This window comes from Thermobia domestica, chromosome 13 (assembly GCF_964235325.1).
Source record: "Thermobia domestica chromosome 13, izTheDome1.hap1.1, whole genome shotgun sequence".
In the NCBI taxonomy this organism is placed as follows: Eukaryota; Metazoa; Arthropoda; class Insecta; order Zygentoma; family Lepismatidae; genus Thermobia; species Thermobia domestica.
In genome coordinates, this window is record NC_137466.1 from 87,047,551 (window position 1) to 87,059,707 (window position 12,157).

The following is a 12,157-nucleotide window of genomic DNA, read 5'->3' on the forward strand; positions in this document are numbered from 1 at the left end:
TTGTGTTAATCTCTCTCTCTCTCTCTCTCTCTCTCTCTCTCTCTCTCTGCTGTGACGTCTATTAAGTCTTGTGTTAACCCGAATTATCAGTTTATTAGTTTATTACATACTGTTAAAAGCTCCAGTTTAAGTAAAGTTTCTTATATCATAGATTGATGGTATTTACCAGGGCTCATCGCTGTTGGTTATAGGTTCAGATGGCTATATTGGTAAGGTTGCCTCGTTACAGATGTTGTTTTACATAGAGTCTACACGTTTTTCAGAAGTTTTGTCCACCCTTTGGGCTATTCTATGGTAAGAGTAAATAGGCTTAACGGTGACTTCTCATTGAATTCATAGACATTCTAAGCTACGTTAAGTCCACTCGCTATCTGTCAGTTAACTGTCTGTCTATATATTTTTTTTCTTGTCCATCCGTCCAATGTCTATCCAGTTAATACATAAGTATTTCATCCAGTCGTTCTCTATATTTTATCTCGTCCATTGTCTACCAAATTCAGATTGTCCACCTGCTATCTACGGTTTATACTGTCCGTCCAACTTGTCCGCCCGGAAGGGAACATTATTATCAAAGTTCAAGTCACTAGTTGCTGTGTTGGCCAGGTTGAATGTTCGGCTGTACACGTTATTATCTAAGCTGTTACGGCATATTGATCTATGTAAAGTGTGTGAACAGGAGTTCGATCATACTAAAGCGGTGACTGAGATTTCAGGTGTATAATATTTGACTTCGTTAATATTATGACTTTAAAGTTAGTAGTAAAGTGCGCCCATGGTTGGAGCTGCCGAGCGGGGATGTTCCGTAAATATTTTCCTCCGTTCCTTCGTTGGTTGTTGACTTCGGCACCTGAACTGAGCCAGGAAGCGGTAACACTTCTTTCAGCAGGCGCTCGCTCAGGCGAGAATTGCTCTGTTCTTGTTATTGCGCCGGACATATGATAAGTGATATGAAATTATTAATGTTTATTCAATTTGCCTGTGACTAAAATACAAGTGTTTCTCTTAAGCGGCGTGACGAAGTGTCAAGTAACTGTTTTAACACTGAAAGTACAATCTACTCCAAACTATTGACTTACTGACAGTCCTGTTATGAAAATTGAATAATGGAAATCTGATAATGGTTTGTAACGTAAAACGAATTGATATGAAACTGACAGACAGAATCCTAGTTGTATTCTTTTGATTTTTTTTTCTTTTCCGATGTCCATATGTTATGTTATATGTCAAGGCACCTTACTCCGATTGTAATATTTGGGTTTAACAACTGCGAGAGAGTAGTAAGAATTGAAGTATTGTTAATAAACCATATCTAGAAATGATTTAATTTTTCTTTTCTCAAGTACTTAAGACAAATCAAAGTAAAATTTAAGTATATACATATATTTAAGGTAAAGTTTTATTAAAAAGGGTGAACTAAATGGAGCTATTGTGTTTTTCAGATGTAAAGCATCACGGGCAGTAGCCAATGCTGTGCGATATTCCGCGCGGTGTTGCCGGATTTCGGACTCCCCTTTCCCTTCTCGCTCTTCCTCTAGTTGAGATTATTACACATACATTGGCAATATTATTCACAATGTAAATATACTATTCCAGCAAACTCAAAGATTTTGGCTGTGTATCCTAGAAGTATATATAGCAACTGAATAACCTACCTATTAACTTATTCCAGTGGAACTGCTAAACGTTCGTCTTCAACACTACTTTCACTATTGTCTATGTCAATTAATATTTCGCCATTGTCTGAATCTGACTCTTGTAAATTTTTTATTATGAGTTCCAAAAATTGTAAACACAAAAAATTATTCTTCGAGCTTCACTTCGTAGCACTTTTTTTTTTTTTTTTTTTTAAGAAAATTCCGCACTTGTACTTGGTTTTCTTAAAGACATTGTCAACTATAATTTTGGAGAACAAATGAACTACCACGAAAGAAAGCAATCTAGATACTGATGAATTCTGTTTATGCTAGAAGAAGAGAAGTTGCGTTCCTACACACACAATCAGCTCCTTTGCTTCCATGTCTGTTCCTATAATAACATACTCTTATACTTGATGTAGGTCTCACAACAACAATCCATCTGATTCGTAAGCAACACGATATGGTCGAGTTTGTTTTGGGTTACAATAATTTATGACACCACTCAGACGCCTGGTGCTTTTGCATCCCTCCTAGAGGAGTAAAGAAGGAGTACGTAATTGGCCACACATACGTAAGGTATTGAAACGAAGAAAAAAAAATCATACTGCGTTTCTTCTGTCGAATAAGGAAGAATCTTGCATGAAGGCAATTTCAAAACAATATTACGAATGTCCCATACCTTCTGTTCTTCCACATGAGCTCCCGCCGGGAATCGAATATATATATATATATATATATATATATATATATATATATATATATATATATATATATATATATATATATATATATATATATATATGAATCAAATTGCAGAGGCTTGTTATTTAATTCGATCGCTTACTATTCTCAAGGGTGTAGAAACGGGGGAAAAGAGGGCCTTGACTTTCCAAACTATTTCCAGCTCCGAAATGAGGTTCATCTAGTATATGTTTAGTAAACTTATTTAATAGTTAATGCAAATTAGGAACGTTTATAATAAAATAAGATTTTTTTAAAAAAAGAAAACATCATCAATACAGTTACTGTACCTAATTACAAGGACGCTGATTTCTCTGTAAATTGGGGAGGGGGTGCATTCAGATGCAGAAAGCATATATGATGATATTAAGACAAATTGCATTCAAATTATGCCTAATATTGCACATTTACAAATAAAATGAGGAGCCCTGGCTCCCTCAGTCCCCCCAGGATCTCTCACTACTATATTATTGCATAATAATATCTGAGTTGATATTTTTTCGAGTTTTTTCCTTTTAGTATTTTAACCTACATAAACACAAAGTCGGATAAACAGACTGCTAGAAACAGCATTTGTTTTCTTATGAATAGCTTATTGATTTATCTCTTACAATCCGCTTTACAACTTCAGTACTGTCAAGATCCGTCTTTTGTTAAGGTAGCATCGAGAAAACATAATATGTGTATAGTATACATGGTGAGTTAAAATGCTTTCATATTCTGAAAGAGGTCATTTGTTCTGTTTTTAATGTGTGAAAAGCTTTCCTCCCCCTGAAAGTAATGTTCCCCTAGAACAACCTGTAGGTTACACCCCTGATTATCCTTTAATAAAAGTTGAGTTCCATTTCCAAATCGAAGAAAAATCCACTGGAAATTAGACGTGACTCAACGCTCATTTTACTAATTGTTTTATATGGAAACCTTTCAAAGCGTGTATCATGACAACCAGTTATCATAAAAAGATGTAGTTTTCACGTATGTGTTCGTAATTCTTTTCTCTACTTCGTAAAGTGAGCAGTTAATGTGCTAATACAATATTTCTAATAAGCGCCTCTGCTATTGTCAAGATTCGCAGTAGCGCGAGAAGTCAGCGTGCAGAACTGCTTGTCGCGAATTGTCAACACCGCTCAAAGCCAATTGGACGCCGCGTAAAGCCAACTCAAGGCCATGCCGCTTCTCATCTGAAATCTGCTGTAGTACTCTTTCCTCTAAGCTGCATCCGCCGGAGGTAAGTTTCTGGTTCTTTGTTGTTTTCTCTTTTTTCCGTTGCGCAAAGAATTCCCTTCTCGGTTCCTTTCGAGGTTGCCAGGACGTCGAATCAGGGATCAAGAAGGTGAGTTCAAGGGAGGCGGTCGTTACGTATTGGCAATAGTCAAGCCTTCCCTTGGACTAGGTCTTAGATTGTAGAAGTAGTTACAACTGCTTCACGATTTTTAAATGGTAAAATTACGCGACACATCCTGTGGAACTGCACAACAAACCTGTGTCTCGCGACACATCAGTTGGGAACCACTAACTTAGACTATGGTAATTAGAAAAGAGAATACGTTTTTGTTAATTCCAAGGCTGTATTTTTAATGGAGCAAGTGGGGCAGTTGGAGGCAGGCCATACGACAGTTAGGTCTTCAGGAAAAGTTATAAGTTTTCTATTTGTGATTCATTCTTGGTATAGTTATTTAGAGACATGAACCATTGTTTGGTAAGACATTTTTCACAATTGTATGTCTATATTACGTTTTAATGTCGTGAAATGAGATATCGATATCATTTCGTATAAAAAAGTCAAAATTGGCGCAAAATAACTTATTCATGCTGGATACGGAATTCTCGTCTACATCATTGCCCCGTAATTTACTTTCACCCCGTATCCCGCAAATCGACGGGACGACTCTGGTTAATTCATATTCATTAATAACGCCATGCCGTCCGTTTAAATATCGGAAGGGGATTATTATTGCCTAACAACAATTCTATCGAGTATAAGCCTCAAGATTTGAGTAAGAAAGAATCTTCTCCCACCTTCACCAACACCCACCAGTGGCTATATTCTAACTCAGATCTAATAAACATTAACGTTTCTAAACACTCAAGGACAAATATATATGGCTTTAACTAATGTAATTAGAATGCTGTATAAAGGAAAGGGAGCACGTACCCATGAATACCTTGCTGATTGACTTTTATTGAAATAGGATTTCAGGTAAATACATATAAATTCCAAATTAACATGTTTGCAATAAGAAAACAAATTGCAGTGTATGTAAATTTGTATACTGTATTTCTTGTTTTTTGATTTGACGAACCGCCACTTATTGTTTCATTTATAGCCACTGCACAGCACACTGTCAACCTTGTGACTGCTCCATAATTCGTAAGTCATTCTCCACGAACGAGTTGCATTTCGTCATTTCTTTGTTGTTTGCACGAACAGTGATGGCAAAAATGCGAAGAGCTATTGTAATCAGTCATTCGGTAAATATGCATGGGATGTTGATCCTCAAAAGGTATACACATACACTTTCCAACACATACGAACATAAAACTCATTATGCTAAAGAAGCATCAACAGATGGTGCGATATCTGCGTACATGAATGTCGAGCAGGTGTGTACGCGACTAATGCATATTATTCACAGTAGCTGGAGACGAGATGCAAGAACAATGACTAAGCTGAAGTGACTGGAAAAGAAAAGAGGTAAGAATTAGCTTTCTTTAACATATTTTGATTATTTTTATTACGCACAAGCCTTTCAAATACAGTGCCACTTTTATTTGGACTTTTTTGTGTTAGTTTAACATTTTAAATGGTGTATCTCTGTAAATAAATGTAGTAGCAGGCGAAAATGATGATTATGCTTATTGTTTACTATAACGTTGCCCAGAACAGAACAATTAGAAAAATCCAAATAACGTTATGAGAGCTATAATAGCAAAGAGGATGGCGCTCACGGTTATCTTGCTTTATTTGGTGCGTATGTTTGCTGGACATAGGCTATATTTCGGATATGAATCCAAGACTGTTTCAAATCCCTTTTAGTTCTCCGTTGTTCTAGTGGCTAGAGTGCGCGCCTTTCCTACACGGGATCCGGATTCGATTTCCGGTGGGTGAACATTGACGTTTGAACGCTGTATGGTAGCTTGATTCTATCTTAAAATTTAGGACTACGTCTCATGTAGTCTCGGTGATTAAAAGACACAAAACTCAAACCTACCAAATCAGCCTTCTGTATAATAATAGTTCACGCCCGTCGTTATCTCACTGTTCGCAGAGGCGGATCTAGCCCGGGGGCAGGGGGCCTAGGGACCCCCAGTTTTTGGAGTTTGAAGCTATATGTATATATTTGTAAGTTTATAGTAAACTCATTATATACCTATCTTAGTCTGAGTTCTGGTTGTCCTTCTAGATCCGCCCCTGATTGTTTGATAATAATAATAATAATAATAATAATAATAATAATAATAATAATAATAATAATAATAATAATAATAATAATAATAATAATAATAAAGGTTTCAGGTACTTCCTCCTTTATGGCTGACAATACACCCTATTCATACTCAGGTCCGTATCCAGGGGGCTCTAGGGGGACCGCCTCCTAAATTTTTGCTGGCCCCTATTCACGATAGGCTTGCAAATGAACTATAATATGGTGATGAACTATAATATAATTGGATTGGGTCCTCCTAACCTCAGACGGGCCCCCTATATATTTGGGCTGGCTACGGGCCTGGTCACACTTGAAAATAAATTCTCTCGCTTTTTGAAAGGCTGGGTGATGTGAAGTGTAAATACGGTTATTTTTGACTCTCTAGACCGAGGTCTCTACCTTACCTCTAAAGTAGCTTTTCAATTGCTGCACAATTCCGGGTTACTTCGGCCCCAACCAGAAAACTAACCCGTGACTATACACATCAAAAACTTGTATGTTAGTCGTTAGCCTACGCTGGACAAACACTATGTGCGTGGGTTTTCTCGGGATTCTCCCGTTTCCTCCTACTTTCTTCATTCCACCATTTCATTCATTTCTCATCATCACAGTCTCCTTTAGCCTAGCCGGCATAACCGTGGGACGAGAAACGTTTCATTTTTCGTTCGCCTACATACAAGAGTTGTCTTTCAGTGGAAGGGTAATTTATCCCTGGAGTGTGAGGTTTATACATTGTAATGAAAAGTGTAGTACCATACCAATGAAAAATGTAAAATTCTAGTTAATATTGGCGGAAAGTCTTCCTCCCTCCACAAGAAAAAAACTGAAGTAAGGCTACTGCTATTGCTACTGCTACGGAATATTTAATACACGTTTTCCCGTAAGTCTGATAAATTAGCGTTTGCTGTTATTTGACAAATGAAATGAAATATTTGGGTTTCACGTCCCGTATGTCATATAGGCTAAAAAAGACGACTGTATAGTGAAAATATGATTATGAATGAATTGGTGGAGTGATAATATTCTAGGAAACATGAAAACTCGGAGATAACCCACGGATGCGATGTTGGCCACCAGAAACTCACATAGCCTAGGACAAAACCAGGAACCACCTTCACGAAAGGAGAGACATCTATTACTGAATTATTGTGTCTCCTTCTTACATTTACTTTTATGTTTCCCCTAATCTACTTCTTACCAAAAATATCACAGCCTATAATGGTGTAAAACGTTGTTGTTGTTAAAAAATGGAAATGTGCAAAATTCTAGATAAAGAATCCATAAATGAAAAATAATGATTACCAAGTGTATAAGCAATCAAGCTATCTTACCTCGATTACTGTTAGAAAATGGCTGTTCTTTAGAAATGGCTTGACAAAATATATACCTTTTAAAAAAATATATACGTAAGTAGATCGACCTAAGCCCATCGAATTCTCAAGTCATTAATTGAAGTTATAATTGTACTGCTTGCTATATATATCTTGTTCATTTAATCTTTGTAATCGTCCCTATACTACTCTACTGTTGATAATTTCAATGTTAAGTAGCCCCCAGTGGCGTATTTAGGGTGGGGGGCTTCCGGGCTTAAGCCCCCCCGAAATCTTACTATAGTAAAGTATATGAAATATCTTGCAGAATTTTAACATTTTCAGGCAAAGCTCCCCCTGAAAGTTAGCAAAGCCCCCCCGAAACAAAATTGTAAATACGCCAATGGTAGCCCCGATACATTTTTTTCTTTAGTTATACTGTAGCAGTACAATTATAACTTACTCCTTACGGACAATGCCAAGTCCTTACATCGAATAAATACGAATTTTGATCAGTTATAATCCATTTCAATTGTCCGTAAGGAGCTATGGGCCTATATTGCTCTCTTGTATATTTTTTGGCCCAAGGATTCCAAAGGTAGCTCTACTTTCAGGTTTCGAGCCTGCTTAAAATTCTGGAAATTGGGCCTAAGCAACATTCCGGTTTTGATAATCGGTATTTCCACCGTATCTGTTCGGTGTAAGGACCCTTAACATGTTCTGTTGGACTTTCCTTAATGCCCTAAAATCTGAAATTCAGGGTGGAGGTGGGAGCGGCTGCCCTTCTGACCCACTGACGCTCTTGTCTAGCGGCTGTCATATGAAACTATCCCACGCCCTTTCACGTGGTTTTAGTTATATTTATTTCGGACTCTTGACTGCGAAGATATTACGTTTTGAAATAGAATTCATTTGCTGAGCAACACTGAACTTTATTGAAAATGGACTTGGATCCAATGTGCTCTGAACGCCCCAAATATTACTTTTCTTCAATAAATTACTGAATTTAAACACAACAAATTACATAGGCTTGCAGAAAATATTCTAAAGTTAGCACATCATGAAGTATACTTCAAACATTACTTTTCAAAAATTTATTATTTTAAAACTAGCAGCGTTCACCCCGCTTCGCTGCGGTCACCCCGGAACGCAATAAACTTTGTTACTTAGATAATTTTTACTTTTTCGCTTTCAAATTGCAAGCGCCTGTCATTTATGTTAACCCGCCGAGTCACGTGCTCATGCGGGTTGCATATACATACGTTTATTTTTACCTATGATGAACTATGGAGACTTGAATGGTCCATTATCTCAAGACACTGGTAATTAAAAATTAAAGTGATATGATAAAAACCATCTAGGGTCCAAATCCTAACAACCCCCCAAAAATGAAAGAAATCGGTTCAGCCGTATTAGCGTGATGAGTTCACAAAGGATTTGTACGTTCTCTTTTATATATATAGATGATTTTATTAGCATCAGTGTACTGAAATAGTAATCCGATTTTGCAACTAACATTTCACCCGTCTCCACGAAACGTGAGCTTAGCCCCTAAAAGCATAATTAGGAGACTTTCAGAAGCAGTAACTCCGAAATGACTTGTTTAGGGTAAAATAATGGCACAAACGTATTTTTAGTAAAATTCTAGCCTTAAAACTTGTAACATAACTTCCTTTGCATTTGAAATTTCGAATACCAATCAAAGATGGCCGCCATGATGCTTGATGTGTCAGTCCACTTCCAAGTTTCATAATTCTCCCACAACCCGTTCTCAACGCACAAGGGTGGTGAGGGCTTTTTGTTTCACTATGTATATTGATAGATTGTGTGAAATCTCCATAGTAGATATATTTTAGGATCTAAAAAGCTTATTACAACCAAGAAAGTACTTATTTGAGTCACTGACAAGAAGGTGTAATAAGAGGGGGTCGTGATATGAAGTAAGTTGAGAATTACTAATCTATATTGAATTATTCTGAACCCAACACAATGTAGTCTTAACCAGGATAAAATAAATGAAAAGGTCGGTTGCAAGTAAAGATCAAAAAGTCTTAACAAATAAGTTATTACACGGTTTTGAAATACGTTTAAAATCATGTTTAAAACATGTTTTTTTCGTATGTGTTTTAAAACATGTTTAAAACGTTTTGAACACCTTTTTCATGTTTTAAAGACATGTTTTGTTCTTTAAAATAAACTTAAAAAAAAAAATCTGTTGGAAACTGCTACCAGCTAGTCAGAGCATCAATGCAACTGTGTACTGTCAGCAGTTGAGCCATATTCAAGAAAAACTCAAAACTCTGGAGCCAGCACTTCTGAATTGCAAAGGGGTCTTTCTGTTGCAGCACAACGCTAAACCCCACGTAGCTAGGATGATTCGGGACACCATCAGTGGCGTAACTACTATGGCGTGAAACCTCGCAATGCGGGGGGCGACACTTCCAGGGGAGCCCTTCACCCTAGCCTCCTAATAGGTCGAATCACCATGCTTTTCAGTTTTTTATTTTTAACTTCCAATAATAATAATAAATATAATAAATGTGTGTGAAAATGATGTTCACTTTCCTTCGGACCATGGACTGTGTAAATGTATCACTGACTGGTGGTCGCGAACCTACTGGGCCCGGTGCAGGTATGCTACCAACAATCACCGATCCATTCACCAAAACCAGTTGTCACCGGAAAATGGAACTCAAATTTGCCCAAAGAAGATAATTCCCGAGCCTCCTCAATCACAACTCACAGCTTGGCATCCAGGCCTGCAGTCCGTCATCCGCAACCTCTCGTGAAAAAGGTTGCAAACCACAAACTACCGACACAGGATGTCGACCTCTAAGTTATGCTGACAACAAAGACTACGGAAAATCTGATGTTTGTGTTTGATTACCCTACCAGAAAATAATCTACAACGTCCAAAACAGAATTTCTTTTAGCGCAACGGAAAGAAAAAAAAATATCCAAACTGAGAATTTTGAAAGAAAAAAAAGAAGACTGAAGATTAAAAAAAAGTCTCAGTATTAGGTCGTCTCTTATGTCGATCACACCAAGAACTCTTTTATTCGAAACTTGTAAAATCTCACCTTCCACTGGAAGTTATAATACCTCTAATACTGCTCATGCATTTAGTACCTTGACTATATAGCTAAATTTTACTATAAATGTTATTCGAGATTGCTGCATTTTTCAAATTTCCAATTCTACTCGAAAGAAAACGTTCAGATTACAACTTCTTCATTTTATTAAAGAAAAACCGTTTGTTTGGTTTACACAGATGCTACAGCTCCATCTTGAGCAATATGAAGATGTAAAAAAAAAAAAAAAAAAAAAATCATTTCTTTCAATGTTTCTACAATATTTGATTTTTCAGTTAAACAGGAAAAATCTGACAACATCGACATAATGTTTCATTTCATCAAAATTTCTTACTGAATAATTTTTCCATGAGTAGTACTAATGACAAGACTAATGAAATATGTTGACATCCAGTAGCGTAGCCAGGATGTGTGTTTGGGGGGGGCAAGTGCTGTTATAGGTACATATAGAAAAATTACAAACAAAAAATATATAAACATAAAAATATATAAAAAAAATTACAAACATCAAAGTGCCAAAGTACATTGTCGAACCTCTTTGGGGGGGCCCGGCCCCTCCGGGCCCCCCTTCCCTACGCCACTGTTGACATCTGAGAGTCTTATGATTCTTGGTATCTCGACTTCAAGCTGACATCAATACACTCAATCTATTCAATTTATACTAAAGTTTTATACAGTGGTTAGTGGGCTAGAACTTCTCATATTTAGTGTTTCTTATTTTGTTGCTTTTGTGCCTCTGAAAAACAAACAGTGACTCCGGCGACAGGATTTATACGCACTTGGTCACCTGCCCTCTGTGCACGGAAACATTGCCACTTTCTGTGTCTTTCTCCCTAAAATTTCTTTTCACAGACATACAAGAACACAAAATCAGACTATCGGCACATACAGTAACCTTAACCTACACCTATCCTAACCTACACTAATCTAACCTAAATTACCTTAACCTAGAACATGAAAATATATCACTCATAAAACATTCACATTTTATTCATAGCCCACATCACATCTGAAATACAAAGACGTAAAAGGATGTCAAACTTTACTAATCCAACCAAACAGAATAAAATTTTTAATTTCAGACAAAATAAAAATAAAGATAAATTAAAGAAAATATTAAATATTTGTATTCCTATTCGTAGGATAGCATAACTTCCACGAGTTTTCGAAAGAAAATCTGTTGTCAGAAGTTACCATGATGCACGTTCAAAGTATATCTGTACCAGGTTATCGAAGTAAAATATATATATATATATATATATATACGTAACTGGGAATCGTACATATTTTCTTCGAATTTTTAAACACCAAGTCAAAAGAGGTTTTAAAATTTAAAACTTATACTTTATGAGCAGTAGTTTTGTTCCTAAAATCAATTGTAGTTTCGAGTAAATTATTTTCTTTTATAGGATTACATTACTGAAAAGTTGATACATAAGGTTGGGATGAGACTTGCACTCACAAGGAGCGCAAATCTATCTATTGCGACAATCAAGTCATTTTGTTTGTGATTCTTTTCCTGACTAATCCGTGTAATATCCGGGCTCACATGACAGATAAATGTGATTTCAGTTTCTGGGGAAACTTGACTTTAGTTTAAAACTGCATGATTATCTTGCACACGTACAACACACACAAAGCCATCATTGTTTTCCGAACAGAAATTTTGAGTTAATAGAACCACACCATTAATTTTCGTTGAATCCTGACAATTGCACTAAATCCTCATAATTCTAATTGTTTACTTGAATTATAATCTGCACCGATTTTCAGGATGAAAATCGTCCGGTGCTCAGAAAGCGAGAAAACAAGGTTCACCCACTCTCGTTGTTATACAAACATGGAGGTAAACTACCAATCGGCTTCCACCAGAAGTTTGTTGCTCTGATACTCGGCTTCACCACCCATTGAGCGTTTCTAAATCAAATTACCAACACGTCGTCTAATTT

General features: G+C 36.6%; 1 protein-coding gene across 1 annotated transcript in view; it reads left to right on the top strand.

Annotated features, from left to right (window-relative positions):
- The first annotated feature begins 4,919 nt into the window (after positions 1–4,919).
- Positions 4,920–12,157, top strand: part of LOC145669228 (uncharacterized) — a 73,804-nt gene continuing 66,566 nt past the window's right edge. Inside the window, exon 1 of the mRNA XM_081737557.1 lies at positions 4,920–5,073. The gene's annotated coding sequence lies outside the window, so the exon portion shown is untranslated. The remainder of the gene's footprint in view (positions 5,074–12,157) is intronic.